This window comes from Heterocephalus glaber, unplaced genomic scaffold, assembly GCF_053883595.1.
Source record: "Heterocephalus glaber isolate CG9 unplaced genomic scaffold, H.glaber_assembly_v1.0 deba00001538, whole genome shotgun sequence".
Lineage (NCBI taxonomy): Eukaryota > Metazoa > Chordata > Mammalia > Rodentia > Bathyergidae > Heterocephalus > Heterocephalus glaber.
Window position 1 is genome coordinate 39,068,338 of NW_028258333.1, and position 18,273 is coordinate 39,086,610.

General features: G+C 39.2%; 1 long non-coding RNA gene and 1 pseudogene across 1 annotated transcript in view; both read left to right on the plus strand.

Annotated features, from left to right (window-relative positions):
• Positions 1-18,273, plus strand: part of LOC110350066 (uncharacterized) — a 153,295-nt gene that overhangs the window by 112,012 nt on the left and 23,010 nt on the right. The gene's annotated exons all lie outside the window — the stretch shown is intronic.
• Positions 9,848-15,917, plus strand: LOC101699558 (homeobox protein TGIF2 pseudogene; annotated as a pseudogene).

Genomic DNA, 18,273 nt, shown 5'->3' on the forward strand with positions numbered 1-18,273 from the left:
TCCACAAACATGTTTCCTGTCCTGTCTCAGTTTGGAGAGTTATAATTGTTTTGTACTCTAGGGCTTTCACTCTTTTATATTTATTTATTTTTTATTTTTCAATTTGTTTTATTTTATTAGTATGTGTTTGTAATTCATGCAGTTGACGATCATTTGGGGAGTGGTTAGATGTACATATAAGAGGGGTTTTTTTGTAGAAGGATCAAACTCAGGACCTTGTACTTGCAAGGCAGGCGCTGTGCTGTTGAGCTAAATCCCCAGCCCATAAGAGCTTTTTTTCTTTTGGTACTGGGGATTGACCTCAGGACCTTGTGCTTGAGAAGCATGTGGAGGCACCACTGAGCTAAATCCCTGGCCCTATAAGAGCTTTTTAAAAAACCTCCTACCCCCGTTCTGATTCCCCAATCACCTTTTTAATACCTGTTGATGCTATTTGTCTTAGCACATGTTATGGCTTATAATATTTACATCCATTAGAGTTAATAGGTTGCTATACATGGCATATCTTTATTCCTCTCATTTCACCTTCCCTTCCCCTTCCCCTTCTCCTGTTCCCTTGGACCATTTTCTTATTGTGTGAAATCTGTCCCCTTGTCCTTTTTTATCCATTTTTTTCCATTTTCTTTCTTTGTACATTGCCTTACTCAAATGAGGGATGCCATATAGTATTCAAGCTTGTGTGTCTGATTTATTTCACTTAACATTATGTTTTCCATGTGCTTCCATTTTCCTACAAATGCCTAAATTTGTCATTCTTTATAGCTGAGTAGTATTCCATTATATATAGATACTATATTTTGTTTATCCAGTTGTCTGTTGATTGGTATACAGGCTGCTTCCAGGATTTAGCTATTACAAATTGTGCTGCTATAAATATTGTTATGTAAATATCATTGTAGTATGATGACTTAAGCTCTTTGGGGAAGATACTTAGCAGGGGGATAGCTAGATTGTATGGAATTTCTAATTTCAGTCCTTCGAGAAATCTCCATACTGATTTCCATAATGGTTGTACTAGTTTTTATTTCAACCAGTCATTCACAGTTATGAGAGCCTACAGTAGGGATAGGAATTAGCAAAACAGACAGAAACTCTACCTGCCCTTGTGAGACATGCAAAAGAGAAAACAAAATAATCATGCAGACATTGATCTATAAAAGTTAACTTCAGGCAACAGTGAGAGAATAGAGCCAGTACTTTACGTTCCAATACAGTCATTTTATGTATGTGCCTGTTTTAACACTGGGGAGCCATTTTGATATTTGACCTCCTCTCCCCAGGGATTTGGCAGAAATTCTTTATAATTGTACTTAAATTTATCTAGGAGGAGGAAATTTATGTGGGTAGGTAGGAAAAGGGTTACTGTTACTGGTGAAAGAAACTCCTAAAAGAGCCCTACCAAGATAGGAATCAAGTAGAGGTAAGTATCAGTCCTCCAAGCAAAAAAATATTTTACCTGAGAAAATATTTTGATGGAGTAAGTTATTGCCTTTTTCTGAGAAACTTTGAGCAGAAGATCAATATTTTTTTCTGTTGCCTTTTTTTGGTGAAGAATTTAAATTTCAGGAATAATCCATACTTGGCCTAGGATTAGTGTCAAAGAGAAGAGAGACAAAATTGGAATTTGTACTTTAGGATTAACGTTATCAGGGAGAGAGCTGGTACTTTTAAACCATTTTTCTAATATTGCTTAAGAAATAAAAATGCTACCCTTATGCACCATTACTACCCAATAAAAAGATCTTTGCTATTTATCTGACTTCTTCTAAAACCTGTGATAATGGTTAAAAAGGATTTCTAGATCAGAGTGGATCTATATTGTTCTTATGCCTCACTGAATAAAACTGTTTCAGAACACAGTAACCTCATCTTGGGAGCAAGGAAATATAGTTTATGCTTTTTAAAAAAAGTTTCCCTTAACAACAACAACAAAAAGTTTCCATTGCTCTCCAACTTCCATCTTTTCCCTTGTACCATACAAAAGTGCTTATTGAGAGTGTCTTTGAAATACCACAAGATCTGATTGTCTGATGACAATGCTTCAGTTACTTTAAGGTAATTATTTGCTCATTAAGTCTTATCTTTTTCAGATTTAATAATTTGTTTATTTCAACTAATAGTACTGAGCACTGACTGTGTGGCAGTCAGTAGGTTAAGGCTTAATATTGATTAAGAAGGATAGTATGATAGTAGAAGATGTAATAAGAAACATGGAGCCAAAATTGTGGTAGTTGCCAACCAAATATTTTTAGTTGGCTCGAGGAAGTCTTCATAGAGGAGAGGATGATGGAGCTGGGCATTGAAGGATGACTAGAAGTCTGTAATATGAGGAACAGACTAAGGGTATTTTCAGTAAAAATAAGAACGTGGAGGTATGACACAGTACTATATTCAAAACCACACATGGGGAAAAGAGACATATTTTTCTTCTGAGTACATTCTTGAAAGAGAGGTGCCTCTGCAATAATTTTTAAGGCAATATGTTGACATGGTGATAATAAGGCTTTGATGAAGAGATATTAGAGAAAATGGGCAAAAAGTAGAACTATAAGGCATGTATAAGTTGTGTTAGTTCTGCCTACCTAGAAGTAGATAAGATGCAAGTATATATGAAAGAAACTGCTTGGAGAAGGGAGCAAGAGGTAGGCGGGGCCTCAGGCTATAGTATACAGACAGGGAGAGAAATAGGATAGGAAGACTCTTACACGGATGCACAGTCCCAAGATAGTTTAATCCAGGCTGATTGGGCGATCTCAAGCCTAAATTGTTGATTAGAGTCTTCCTTCCTTCTAGGATGGGTTTGCCTCTGCCTTGGTGCTCTTCTTCTGTTGTGACCTATGCATGAAGGAGATGGGAGGGTTGGACAAGCAGCAGCTGCCACGACTCAACTATGCTCCCTGCAGCAGGCAATTTGATGACACTTCCATGGCTGCACAGGAGAGTACTTCCTGTAAGCAATGGTTCAAGCCTTACCCATCTGGTCTGCACCACACCCTCCAGACTCACTCCTCTGACAGTAGAGCTGATTTATAGTTCTCATCATATGAATGAAATATTAGGGAATGCAGAGTGTACAGAGAGGAGCAACAAGAAGTGAAGTTGGTCATGAAGAAAAGGTACATTTAAGGCAAAGTAGATGGGGAAAAATGGGTTTATTGGAGAACTGACAAGATAGAGGATCAGTTCTTAATAATAGGATAAACTGTGGTAGGGTATTATTTAGGTTTTTAGCCTGAAGGAAGGGATAGACATCATTAAGCAAGAAAAGATAGTGCATACTTGAGGAAAAACATATTGAGAGGAGAATAGTAAGTTAAGTTTGGCACATGATAAATTATGGGCACTGCCAACTATGCTTTCTGATATGTTTTCTAGCTCTTTTGTGTTACTGAGTATTTTCCTCTGAATGTACTCCAGCATGCATCTCAAATGTGAAAGCAGTCCTGGTATGATCCAAGCACATAAAAATGACAGATAAATTTCTCTATGTTTAGCCCAAGACTACAGTAGTTCTTTTGACAGTGGTCTTGTGCTGTGGGCTTGTTCTCAGGTTCATCCATTCAAGCCCTGAGGTCTTTTTCGAGTGAGCTATTTTAAGGCAATTCTTTACTCTGTACCTTTGCAATTGATTTTTTTCTTTAATACTTAGGTGTAATATTTTTATTTGTTTCATGAGTTTAAATACATTATTCCAGCTTATCAAAAATTGTTTTAAAATGTTTATTACACTTATTCTTTCTATTTGTGATATCTCCCAACACTGATATCTTTGTCTTTGGAAGTATATCTTATCCTAATCATAAATAGAAATAGAATAGGATTAATCAAGAACTTTGTGCCAGTCCAGACCTCCTTTTTATTTGACAGATATCTGCTTATTAACTCTCTGGGGGAATATTTCTTCAACTAACCCTATTTATCATGTTTTAATGAATATCAATATGGACATTGCCAGTGTATTATTGAACTCAGATACCCTCTATCTCTATAATTCCCTTGATCTATCATTTTGATGACACTGTCAGAAGGCAAGACTTGTCCTTAATGAGCCTGGGCTGGTACTTAGCACTCAGTACTTAGTACTTAATACTTACTGCTTTCTTTTCTAAGAATATAAACCATCTGTTTAGACAAATGCTTCCTGAGATTTGATATCAGACTCATGAGGTTCTTTACTTTTTTCATAGTCTTTTTTTTTGATTTTAGAAAAATAAGAACTGCTTGATGCACCATTCTGGGAGATCATTATTCTGGGTCCTGATCACCCTAAACTTAGCTTAGTCTGTTTTCAACATAAAGTCAAATTATGATAAAGGTAATGGTATCCTCCTAAAGCACATAGCTTTGTTTATGAGGTTAATGTCTTTAAAAGTAAATTCAGCTTGCAAATAATAAAAAAAATGAAAAATAAGAACTGCTGACCTTGTTCTATCTTTTGACCTGGTCTTATGCAGTTCTTCCCCACAGAGGTTAGTGCCAGTGTTTTACTTTTGCATCTGCATGTTCCTCTGGAGCCCAGTGTAATGTAGTGGTTACCTGGCCTGGGGAGAAATACTGGTTGTGAAACTTCCAGCAATTTCTTTACCCCTCTGAACTCTGATTCTTTTTCTTTGAAATATAGTTAATGACTATCAAACAGGTTGTTGCAAAGACTAAATGAGTTGGTTCATGTAAAGGAATTAGACAGTGCCTGTCGTATCATGGGCACTCAAGAGATTTAGCTATATTATTCCTTTAGAATGTCACCTAGATGGAGCTGATGTCCTGCTTTTAAAATTATTTTCTCAGTATTACTTCCTCTAATTTTATATTAACCATGCTTATTCTCTCTCTCTCTCTTTTTTTTTTTTTACTTTGAACACTTGTCTTTTGATTAAACATGGAGTTTTAGTAGTGGAGTCAAACCCATTGAAAGTGGATAGATTTTAATCAAATAACTTGGTCTTTTGACTTCTATGTGACTGAATAATTTATCAACCCATTTTCATTCATTGAAGTTGCCTATTGCTTGACTATATTTTGGAATTAAGCTCTCTTCCTCTGTTTTTGTCTCTCCTTCGGAACTTTGATTGTTTGGAAATGTAATGCATAACTCTTATGGGAGGCCTTACTATCTGTCAGGGAGCAGTGGTAAAAGTTTGGGAGTGTCATTTCCCAGTTTTGTAAAACAAAGACCCTGAAAAGTGATCTCCCTTTCAATAGGAACATTTAGTATGTAGTGACTCTATAGATGGGTCTTTAAGGTCTAGATACAGAGAGAGGCGATACCAAAAGGACTGCTAATGCTAGATTTCTGTAGGAGAAAACTCTAGGCCCGAGGAATAGTTCCATTCAGAAATCCCGGGAGACTCTTCATACTAGTGATCCTTACAATTTGTTCTCATGTCACTTACGTATATTAATTGCAATGTCTGGGATCCTGTGCTTGCTTCTTGAAACTGAGCTGAAACAACCAGTTCTGTGCAATAAACATTCTTAGCTTATAAAACAGTTTCTGTGTCAGATATCTGTAAATAGCCATTGCAAGCTAGACTCCTTCCATTCTGTGAATAAAGGGATGGTCTTGTCTATAAATCAGATAATCAAGTTTTTTATGAAGAAGACTTATGGAAAGGATAAGCTTGTTAAAGAAAACCCAAACCCAGACAGTAACTAATGCGGTGAAAAATATTTTACTGTAATAGGAGGAAAGAGATCTCAGCAGAGAATTCCATTCTCAACATAGGCCTCAATTCTGAATACAGCCCGTGTAAGAGGGAATTCAGAGTCAAGAAGTAGGGTAGGGTCAGTGGATGGAAAATGACTAAGAAAAAGCATCCAGGGTAAGGGAGATTCTGGCTAAATCAACTTACCAGATTTGTGCCAAAGGCAGAAAGGGTGATCAGATACCAATGGTGGAAGATGAGAAATTTGGTCAGGTATTGAGAATAATCAGATATGGAATGTAGAGACTTTAAACTGGCTTATCAGGGTTCTTGTTAATACTGGGTTCTTTGATGGTGTGAGGGCATAGACCTGAAATCCCAACACTGTGAGGCTGAAGCAGGAGGATCACAAGTTTGAGCTCAGCCAGGGCAATTTAGTGACTTTACAATGTTGATGTAGCTCAGTGTGAAAGACCTGAGTTCAATTCTCAGCACCTCAAAAAACCCACCCCCCAAAACTGGGCTCTTGAGGAATGCCAAAGGACGGAGCCTAGTCAACAAAGGTGGCTCAGGGGAGCCTGGAAAAATTTGGTCAAGGTGAGCATCTTGTCAAACTCTTGTTTAAGAGTGTTTTTTTCCCCTGAACACTGACTTTTATTTTTCATTCGTTCAGTGAGTTTTGATACATTTTCCTTTTCTCATCTCCTTCAATTGCTAATTGCTTTCTACACAGGCCTTGTGAAATCTGACCACCAAAATAAGCTGGCTAGGGGAGATTCTGTGATTGATTGACATTTGTGAGTTCAAATGGTAGCACTTCAAAAAAAATATTTTCTCCTACCTCTTTCTCCCTAGATCCTTTGTGCTGCTCCTTTGAACAAAACCTCTGAAGAAACCCTTGGAAAATGAGACTAAGTCAAAACTGAACTACAAAGATTCAAATCACCAAAGAGACATGAGAGGAAAACCTTCTGAGATTTAAAATTTTATTTTTCCTACTTTTCATTTGGAGACTTTATTTAAAGAAAGAAATCAGATACTTCTGTCTTCTAGAGAAAAAGAGGTGGTATTTTCCCTCTTGTTTCTTCCTGGTATTTATTAAGGGTCCCATGAGAAGTTGAATGTAAAGAGTGCAGCAACAATTTGTGTAGCTAAGCAGGAAGATCTGTTTTCTTACATCCACACTCTGTGGTGCAGGGACCTCTGGCCCTGAGCCCCAGTGAGGCATGTCCTTAGTGTTGTTCAGAACCCAGACAGCACCTCCTCCCAGTGCTGCCTTTGGTAATGGAACCATAAAGCCCTTTACAGTGCTCTGTAAAACCACCGCTGCTCAGCGATCCCACCACACCTTTCTTCTCTCTCCCTCCAGTTCTCCAGAGTCTATCATCATGGCAGCCTGTGTGAAAGATGAGTTTTTTGTCATTTCAGTGCTTGGATGGGATCCAGCTATTGCCTGCAAAACATGTGAACTACAAAGGCCTGAACCAGCTGGTGAAATTTATTCCTAGAAAATCTGACAGGAGTCTCCCATTTCACAGTAACAAGACAATGGTTTAAAAGCTTTTTTATAAATGCAATCTTTCTCATTTCTGGTTTTGATTTGAAAGGAAGGGGATTTCCCTCTGAGAGATTTCATTAGAAAGACAGAAACAACAGCTCTTCTTCCCAACCCACACTACTCAGTTTCCAATTCCTTAAAAGCTTAGATGTCTTTGTCCTGGGTCTCAGAATCTTGGTGGTCAACAAAGAAACACGGTTTTGCTGTTGAGAAAAAAGGGGTGATTAGAGACCTTGAAGCACTCCTCTAAAAATCTCAACCAGAGTCTGGAAGAAGTGTCTGATTTCTCACTCATTTCTTATTTATATATTTTAATGTATAAATTCATAGAAAGAATCATTCAATTTGTTCAAAGAATTGATTCCTAAAGTATCACTAACTCATTTTTTTTCCTCCTGACTTGTCTGCATGTAAAGTAATGATCTGTTCTTATTTTCCTTAATCCATAAAAAATGTCAAATAAAATGAATACATAGCAATGATTTCATTTCCACCATACATTGCTATTGAATTATAGTTGAGGCTTGGGGCCTATTTATTTCAGAGTCCTTTGGAGATCATTTATCAGAGCCCCTGTCCCATGATCTCAGTAGACTTCTCCATAATGCATATCAGTAGGCTTTGTACTCCACCAATTCAGGGAAAATCATATATGCAGATTTTAAGGTACATTTTTTGGTTAAAACATCTAAATGGAACATAGTAAGGCAAAAAGCAATAGCAAACTAGATAAATTAAAAATAAAAACAAACCAGGTGTGTGTAGTGGTATATTTTTGTAGTTGCAGCTACTTGGGAGGCCAAGGTGGGAGGAGCACTTGAGCCCATAGTTGAAAACCAGTGTGAACAACATAGTGACCTTCTTTCAAAAACAAAAACAAAAATCAAAGAACAGTAAGTGATTAATATACAGTGTACTTAGACGAAAGTTTCTTTTAGCTTTAGATTTACTTTGGCCTTTCTTGGTTTTACTTCTGCTTTTTTCACTTTACCAAGTTGTTCTTGGCTTTCAGATAACCTAGTCACTGGGTTTCACAGAGCATTCTTGAATTTGATCTCCAAGGAACAGCTATATATAGAGGATGGTATTATTTAGTTGACACCTATGGAACAGGGCTGTATAAGCCAGCCAGTTCTGTGATCTAGGTGTTTGTGTACTGAGAATAGTGACTCCAGTTGGATGCTTTTAGCCAGGTTCAGAGAGCCCTCAGTAAACCTGGACATGTGTGACTGAGATATGAGTTATATTTATATTACTACATATATATTTTACATGAATCTTTCCTCCCCATACAGCAAATTAAAATTCTAATACAGTATATGAAGATGACTTAAAGCCAACAGCTTCCAAGTCATGTTCCATTGAGCCTGGAACTCCATAGAAGTGCTGCTATTGAGCAGCTTTAGGAGCTGGGAGAGACTTGGGAAGGAGGGCTACTAGGCTCTTCTACTACAGTGGATTAGACACTCTTTGATGTTTATGCTGGGCCTGAAAATGAAGTTTGGTTGGAAAATTTATCTTGCTCACAATGTAAAAATCACTGATTTAAAAATGTCTTTCTAGTGATAGTTACCAATCTTTTCTACCTTGGACATTAATGAACCCCTTTTTTTTGCTGGGATGATTAGGCTAATGGCCCTTTTTTGGATCTATTCCTACCACTGATTCTGATCTCTTCTTATACTACCCTTTCTATTGCAAAAATTCTCTATACTGCAGAAACTTCTAAAACAACTGAACAGGATTCTAGCTGCAATCTTCCTTTATGCAAAAAGTTTCTAATAGGAGTAGATGATCATCAGAACATAACCTCAGGGCAATGACTTAATTTCAATTCTTAGTTCAAGCTTCTTCTTTGCTTCTGCCATCATGCTGTTTTGTAAGTATATATACATATATGTATATCATTAAAGTTTCTTTCTGATTATAAAGATATTAAATGCCAATCACAAAATTTGAAAACTACAGAAAATAGTACTAAACCATTTTTAGAAATTAGTTTGATGTTATCCCAGTCTACTCTGTGTTATCTTTGACTCCGAAAATTTTTGCTTTTACTCTTGGAATGTACTTCTCAAATTCTCTTTTTGATTGTTACTTAAATGATGTTATTTTCTCTATATAAATAGAGTAACAGTCTCCTTTTTCATTGAAGTTTTAGGTCCTTATGTCCTCATGTTGATCCTTCAGCAGGCTCTGGTTTACATTCTTTGTTTCATCATATGCTACTAGTCTTGTTATTTTGGTTCCAGTCAAGGAAATTTTTTTAAAATCTCCATTCTTCATATTCTGACCCACTGTATCCTTTCTTCTGAATAGTTTTATTTGCTTCTCATCTTACTCGACAAATTCTTTCATTTGTATTCTCCAAGTCTTTTTCTTTCCAATTTAATTTGTGGTTTTCATATCATATACCTCATTGACCAAATGTTCTGAGAGCCATTAAAACAAACAAAAATATTTACTTTGGTAAAAAGTGATGAAAGGATTTATACATAGTGGAGACTAGATCCTAAAAGCCCCAAATTCTAGTTCAATAATCTTTCTTCAAATGGTGGTGCCTCTCATTACTTCCCTAATGGAAAACTAATAAGATCCCAGAAAGAAATTTTGATTAATTTTGTGTAACATGTAGTACTTCCTCATGGGCATTCAGGTAAGTCACGACTATCTTAGGAGATCAGAACAGTGCAATCATAATGAAGAATGAGCTCTTTTCACTTAAGTTTTTCACTTAAGTGTTTTCCAACACAATAAGATAGATATTCTCAGTTTTGCCACATCAGCAATGAGGAGTCCCTTACATTTAAAGTGGAAACATATCATTACTCTTACACTCCCTATCTTCCTTCCATTTGTGTTGACATTTGTGTTGACAGAGCACTATTTCCATATAGAGAAGTCATCATAGTCAATACTATACATTTTGCTTGTTTTTGTTTTTTGTTTGCTCTTCTCCCCACAACCCCTCCACCTGAATGTAAGTTCCACATGGTAGGGCCATTTGTCTGTTCACTGACTTCTGCCTTCTGCCTCCCCATTTCCTTTAACTGTGGCTGGCATGTAGAGGATGCTCCATTAAAGATCTGCTGGGGGAAAAAATCAAGAAATGAATTAATAAAGCCCCAGAACAAAATAAGGCACGTAGAGGAATTAGTTTAGTTCAAGGTTATGTTACTTGGCCAAGGTCTCTGAAGTCAGAGCCCCCTTTGCATCTTGTAAGCATCTAAGGTTTGCCACTGATGAAAAGATGGAGTGCCATATGTAATTCATGGAAATGCTGTAGAATTCATTTTACAACTTTGATTGTAGACCCAGATGTTTGATTGTAACACTTCTTAAGGGTCCATGCAAATTTGGAAAGATCCTTTAGCCAAATGGAGCACATATTCTGTGTATTAAAACAGTGTCTGACAGCTGGTCCAGATCTCATGGGTCTATCAACACTTGCACTGGTCTGCTCATTTTAGAGCAGTATTTATTACCAGGAACTTGGCAAACTAAACCTCTCTATGGGAGTAAACTTGGTTTGGTTTCATGTCGGTTGATTGAAGCTTCATTACCTGCTAAGTCTGCTTAGTGTGGTTGTTATTGGCCCTTTGCTCAGTCTCTACCATCTGGCTGTCCTTTGTGTGTAGACTGGTACTGTTAGTAACCATAGTTAGTTTATTATTTTGAGCTAGAATAATTTTTAACACTATAGGGGCTTGCTTTTATCCCAAAATGTTGATGTAGATCTCTATGCTGATCATCCAAAGTTGACTTGTCTATTGACCCGATGAAGATATCTGGAGACCTCTATTTTATCTCATCATTGTTTTCTTTATTTGGGGAATACTCAGTGGTACAGTTCTAGTTTAAAAGTAGTATTTGGTAGATAAGTACTAGGGCCAAAACAAATCGGGTAAACTTCTATATTATTAGTTATGACACTTCTTTGTTTTAAAAGTGTATTGCTGAGACCGGGCAGGTACTCGGCGCAAGCCCCAGGGCGTCCCCCGCCCCTGGCCGGGACGTCCCGCCCCCCGCCCGAGGCCCCGTGGGCCGGAAAGCTGCCGGGAGAAGGTACATAGTTGGTGCTCAGCAAATATTACATGGGTTGCTGCAGGCCGTGGTGATTAGAGTTTCCAGACTCCTCTTGGGCCTCAGACACCTGGGAGGCAGGATAATGTAGAATCCAAAAGGCTCACTGGAGGTCCAGCCTCGCCCCTAGCCACCACATCTGACAGCGATCTAGGTGAGGATGAAGGTCTCCTGTCCCTGGTGGGCGAGAGGAAGTGCAGGGGGAACCTGCCCAAGGAGTCAGTGAAGATCCTCCGGGACTGGCTGTACTTGCACCACTACAACGCCTACCCCTCTGAGCAAGAGAAACTGAGCTTTTCCGGACAGACCAACCTCTCAGTGCTGCAGATATGTAACTGGTTCATCAATGCCCGGCGGTGGCTCCTCCCCGAGATGCTGCGGAAGGATGGCAAAGACCCTAATCAGTTCACCATTTCCCGCCGTGGGGGGAAAGCCTCAGATGTAGCCCTTCCCCGTGGTAACAGCCCCTCAGTGCTGGCTGTGTCTGTACCAGCCCGCACCAATGTGCTCTCCTGTGTGCTCTGTGCCGCTCCACTCAGGCCAGGGGGAAAAGGCAGCAGCTCCCTTCCCACGAGGGGAGCTAGAGCCCCCTAAGCCCCTAGTCACTCCAGGGGGTACACTAACCTTACTGACCAGGGGTGAGGCTGGGAGCCCCACAGGTGGACTTTTCAACACACTACCACCCACACCTCCAGAGCAGGACAAGGAGGACTTCAGCAGCTTCCAGCTGCTGGTGGAGGTGGTGCTGCAGAGGGCCGCTGAGATGGTGCTTCAGAAGCAGCAGGACCCAGCACCCCCATTTCTGCACACTCTCACCCCTTTAGTCTCTGAGAACCGGAAGTAGGCATCTGCCAATAGGGGTGCTCAAGGCTACAGCCAGCTATCCTGGGTTCCTGGTTCACTTCCTACCTACAGAGGGTTTTCTATGGATCACTGCCAAGCATCAGGATCATCTCCTCTGTCCAGAGGTCTTTAGCAGGAAGATGCCCTCTGGCGTCACTGCATTATGATGGGAACCTCTCCTATGCTGACTCTGCCCTTTCTCCGGGCCTCCTCAGTGACAAGACTAAGGGATTGGAGACTTGCATGGTGCCGCTGCTGCTTCTCCAGAGAACCCCAGGACACTTGTTCCAGCCTGCTGTCCTGGGCTGGGCTCAGGAAACCTGCCAAGTTCAGACCTCTCTGGCTCCAAGCTGCCTCTAAGCTGTGCCTCTTTCTGTCAAGCCAGGTGTGGACATTCCAAGTTCATAAATATGGACAAAAACGGAACTCACCAGACGTAACAGGACCGACTCCAGTTGAATGTTTAGGTGTTTGCTAAACTATTAAGTTTTTCCTTTTTGCTGTGGTTTGCATTAATAGCAGTAGTTATCCCAGGTGTGGGGAATGACAGCATTGAATGATAGTCTGATAAACTGAGAATTATCCACCACTGCAACCGAGGATTGTTGTATAAGGAAGGCATATTTGTTATTTTGGGGACCAGCTAAATTTCTGCAGTAGCACAAAATTCCAAATGGTTGTTTTGGTATTGGTTTACCACCATCACCTGCTGCCACCTCTGGAAAAAAAGCAGGGAGGAAAAACACATGGGCACTGGCTTTTTTTGCATTAGTCACTGAAGGGAATAAAGCCACAGCCAAAGGAGAGCCCAATCTGACCAAACCTAGATTTAGAGCAGAAAATGAGAAAACCAGAGAAATTTTTGTTTTTACTGTATGGGGGGGGGTATGGGATGTAAACTAGACTAAGACAGTGGTTTTTTTTTTTTCTTTCATTTTAATGTTTTCCCTTTCTTTGTTCTTCAAGGCTTTGTCTACAGCCTGAGTCCTGAATCCTTTTAGGAACTTGGCTAGAACATCAGAAGCTCTTAGCATCCCCTTCTTGGAGAGAAGTGAGCCATCTGCTGGTCAGGAAGCCCTTGTAGCTCCTCCAGTAGGCAGCTTTTCCCACAACCAAGGCAGAAAGGTATTCCTGGAGGAAGCAGGGAGTAATGCCTACAGCTGGGGCTGAAAATGGGTTAACAGCTTGATACTGTAGCTTTGAGTATCTTTGTTTCACCTTTCTGTAAGTTGGAGTTGCAGGGGCGTGCCTGAATTTCCCAGTGAAACATACCATAGTTGGTCTTCATCTCCCGTTTTTTGTTTTTTTTTTTTTTCCGCTGTTTCATTGCTGATAGTGTTCAACAGCAGTATACCCCATCTTTATATATTCTAAGAAAGACTTATCTTAGATATTTATTAGCCAGCATATTTTTGTTCTTAATAATGTTACTGGGCCAAAAATTATACCAGAAGCCTGTCTGTAGTTTGCTGAAATTGCCAGGTTGGGCACAAGTGGAAGGGGTTCCTGGGTGTTGACTGACTTGGGTGGGCCTGGCCAGAAGAAAGACAGAACACATCCTCTGTCCTTTTAGGAAGACCCTGGTGCCCTCAAGAAGGCTCCCCCACCTCTCTTGAGTGGCTTGGCCCATCCCTTGCTTGTGAGAGTGGGAATAGTTTTTTTTTTTTTTTTTTTTTTTTTTTGACTGAAAGGGAGTTCTGCTCTCTGGGTGGGCAAGATTCCCGAACCTTCTGCTCCACCTCCTCCAGCCCCTTTTTCCTCTGCCCCAGGGGATCAGGGGTCCTCAGATCCTGAGGCTTAGCTGGTAAAGGGTAAACATGGCAGCTTCGGAGCTAGTTGAAGCTGCTGTCTGCCCATGTTGTCCAACCCAGCCAGGTCTATGAGCAAGCCCAGGTCCATTGTGACTGTTGCAGGGTGCTCTGTAGCAGGGGACTTGTATATTGGGCTGAATGGGATTTTCCCTTCCCACAGAGAGCTGAGCAGGGGAGGTGGTGAGGGGTGAGGGAGCCATGCTGCTGAATTCTGTTTGGCATTCCCCTCTTAAGTAAAATGAGGTGTCTGGGGGTGGGGCAGCCTCTGCTTGGAGTTGGTTATAAAATACACCTGGAAGAGAAGCAGTTGTCCCATTCAGTTATTTGAGCAAACAACTACTGTAAATAACTTGTTTTGTCTTTGTTAAATAAAGTTGTTTTGTTTTTATTTAAAAAAAGTATATTGCTCATGCTATAGAGACAAAGGAGGTTGTTAGACTAAAACAGCCATTAGAAAGGACTTATGAGGATGCTAGCTATTGTGCAAATTCCTAATAAGTAGAAGAATATATAAGTTTAGTTCTGAAAATAATAAGAAAGCTAAAATTATGCTAGATGAAATAATGACACACATATCTTTTATTTTCTGTTTCATGTAAACATAGGATACACATGTAATACACTTGTGAACGTCTCTTATATTCACATAAGCCCCAAATGCTCCTTAGATGTGTTTCCTGAATAGCTCTTTTTTCCCTTTTAGAAGTAAGTGAACACAGAGACAATGATCATACATGGAGGGAAATGTCCTAACTTGCAAATTAGAGCTCTCAGCTTTAGCCTTGACCTTCTGTAAACTCACTGAGTGAGCCACTTAATTCTTCTTAGCCTTTGCTTTGTAATTGTGGAGTTGATGATCTCCATTGTACAAATATCATAGGGTTACGAAAGACTCAAATAAGGTAGTATTTGTGAAATTGAGAATAATAGGTGTTATATAAATAAAAATATCATGATTGGTTGCTATCATAGTTCAGTCAATGCAGAATTAAAGGGACAGAAAGTAAGTGCTGCCATGTAGATGTTCAGAACATGGGCTGGGAATCTTAACAACCACCTTTCTCTTTGGGAGATCCTTGCAGAGGGAGCACACAATGGGAAATAGTGGCCAGAAGAGAATCAGGATACTACTTTATTAATATTTGATAAACATCTACTAATTTTGTTTTATAAAGTTATACTAGAAAGTTACTGAGCTCTGAGATTACAAGAGGCTTCCTACTTTATTGCTCTCAAATCTAAAGTTCTTATGATCTTGAGCAAAGGAGGTAGAAGGGAAGGAATGATAGAGGTGGAGAGAGATGGAAAGAAAGCGCGTAAGAGTGAGCAAGTGCACTAAGTGGTTCTAGCTGTGATGAAAGAAGGCGAGCCCTGGGCTCATCTTGATTTAGTAGGACACATGGATGGAGGCAGGAAGAACTGCTGAGGGTTCTGGTTTCAGGGCATAATCACTCTTAGTGAATTGGTCCAATATAAGTCCTGCACTTGGATAATTAGAGGAACAAGTTCTCTTCCTTTGGAGTTGGAGGCAAGAGGTAGTGCTTGAAGGGATAGACAGAGAGCTGAAAGAAGGAGAAAGCATAAGTTCCCTCTTTAATTGTGCCCGCTCAGGGAAGAGATTTATATCCCAGCATTAGGCAGCATGGGTAGGAATGGATAAGGAGCCATATTGGTGATAATGGGCCCTACATGGGACTTCAGAGGAGTTACAGACACATGACCCCAAAGGAATCACTGGTAGTTCATTCCTTGTCAGTGCCATAACTTGCCAATTAAACAGAAAATCCAGGAGGAAGGTGAAAGGTATATGTGTTTATTGTTATGAATGTGTGAGTGTATTTTAAAAAAATGGCTTGGAAGTGGTTACTTAGGCATTTGGTTTGCCAGCTAGTATTTTTGTCATATAAATAAGTGGACAACATTGCAGGAAATTACTCCTGTGAGCAATTAGAATGTTTTTAAGAAAGTAACGGACTTTCTCAATTCCTTGATTTAATAAAATGTGGATTTTTTTCTTTTTCTAAGTTCTCAAATATAAAATGAGAAAATGACACTAGAGACAGCAGGGGTCTTAAAAACTAAAAAATTGTGTTTCACTTTTTTCTCTTAAAATTGAGCACAGGGATATTTTTCAGAAAGAATATCTTTAGCCTCCCAGCGTTCATTTATTAAGAATTTTGGATGAAGCCCTCTCACAGTAGGTGCTCAGTGAAAAAAAAGAGCTATTCATCTGTTTTTGATCCTAACTGGACACCCCTACTTCTTTCATTTCATTATACTTTTTCAGAGGCATATGTGTCACTGAAATTACTGCTACCATCTAGCTACTTGGACAAACTTCTATCATCCTTATTTTTTTAAATCCTCAAAGTATAAGTGAATTTAGATCCTAGTAGGTTAGTGGGAAAATGTCATAGGAACATATTGTTTGTGTACTGCAGCAAAATACATTAAAAGTTGAAAACCCTAATCAATGTGTACGTATTGAGGGGTTGCGGTAGCATTTTGAGACTGACACGTGGACAACTGTGCCAAGAGGGCCACTGCAGTAGTATTTTGATAAACTAAACACAATTACTTTTTTTTTTTTTGGCCTTTCAGCTAGATTGGTTATTTTGGTGTCCTGTGGACTCTATTACCTTTTCAATATAAATAAAGACATTTTTTTGAGATTTCATCATGTTCTTGACCATATGGTTAGTTCTTGAACTAACTTTTCTTTTCCCCTTTTTCTTTTTGCAAGAAACCATGAAATGACTTCATGATGTCTGCTTAATTTGGGGGTGTTCTTTTTACAGAGAAAGTACTAATTAGCCAGCTAGAGTACATTGGCTCCCATCACAGGGCTCCCTAAGATGAACTATTCTGGGTGATGGAGAGAAGTGTGGGGTAGGGCTACAACTAATGAATTTGAGTCTCCTGAATGGTTTGGGGAATAAGGCTCATTTTTCTGCAGGCCTGCCTTATGAAGAATTTATGGTCTATTTTTAGTAGATAAAGTAAATACAGATGAAAGGAATTGGTAAAATTACTTATTTGTAATTGTGTTATTTGGGACACAGCCTAAGAACTTTTATGTAGTGACTGAAAAAATGCAGTGACACAAACATGATAGGGACCTTTTTCTCTTCAGGGATGAATTATCTAGCATGCAGGGACAGCTGGGCTCCTGGGATTCAGGTTTCTCTTCCTTGTCATGGTTGAAGTTGGCTTATCCCTCCCTACCTTGTTCACATTCCAGCTCATGGCAAGGCAGAAGAGAGGAAGTGGGTATGAGCAATGGCTTTTTCTTTTTCTATTTAAAAACACAGTGAGCATTATTGAGGGTATAATTTACTTAAAATAAAATGCATTGTCTTAAGTATACAGTTTAACGAGTTTTGAGAAATATACCCATTTATCCACCACTTCAATCAAGATACTGAAGATTTCCATCATCCCTGAAAGTTCCTTCAAGTCCTTTGTAAAAAAATTACCTACTCTTGGCCTATGGCAGTCACTGATCTGTTTTCTGTCACTATGGATCAGTTTTTTATCTTTTGAATTTCATACAGATAGAATTATATAGCAAGTACGTGTAGCCTGAGACTTGGGTACCATGAATGAAGTGCCTAAGCTGCAAACGGGAGCAGATTACTCCTACTCTGTTTTGTACTGGGGCCAACTACTATGTACCCTGTGCCATTCTTCTTTGTATCTTGTTTGTTTTACTCAATGTACACTTTTCAGGTTCACTTCTTTTAGTGTGTGTATATCAGTAATTCATTCTTTTCTTTTGCTGTGTAGAATTCCAAATTCTAAATACATGATTCATTTATATATTGCTGCTCATATGGTACTATAATCTCAACTTGTCACCCAGCATTCACATGTAGTAAAATTAATTACCAAAACAACAGTGGTAGGATGTGGGCCCCAGTGCAAGCGTCAAGTGTTCTTAGAAATGGATTAAGGCCACTGTAAAAAGGGCTTGTAGGAGTGGGATTAGTCTCTCCTGCTCTCTCTTAGGAAAACAAAACATTTTTCTCCTTTTCCTCTCCTACCTCCAACTATGTGAGGATACAGCAAGAAGGCCCTTACCAAACACCAGATGCTTGTGGTTTGATCTTGGACTTCCCAGCCTCCAGAACTATAAGAAATATATATTTTTTCATTACAAATTATACAGCCTGTGCTATTCTGTATGTGATGAACCTAAGAGATTGCTGAAGTATCTTTGAAAGTGTATGTAATACTTTACAGATGCATCAGTAATAATATGAGAAGTTCAGCTGCTCTACAGTCTTACCAGCACTACTTATCAACCTTTAACTGGCTATTCTAGTAACTCTAT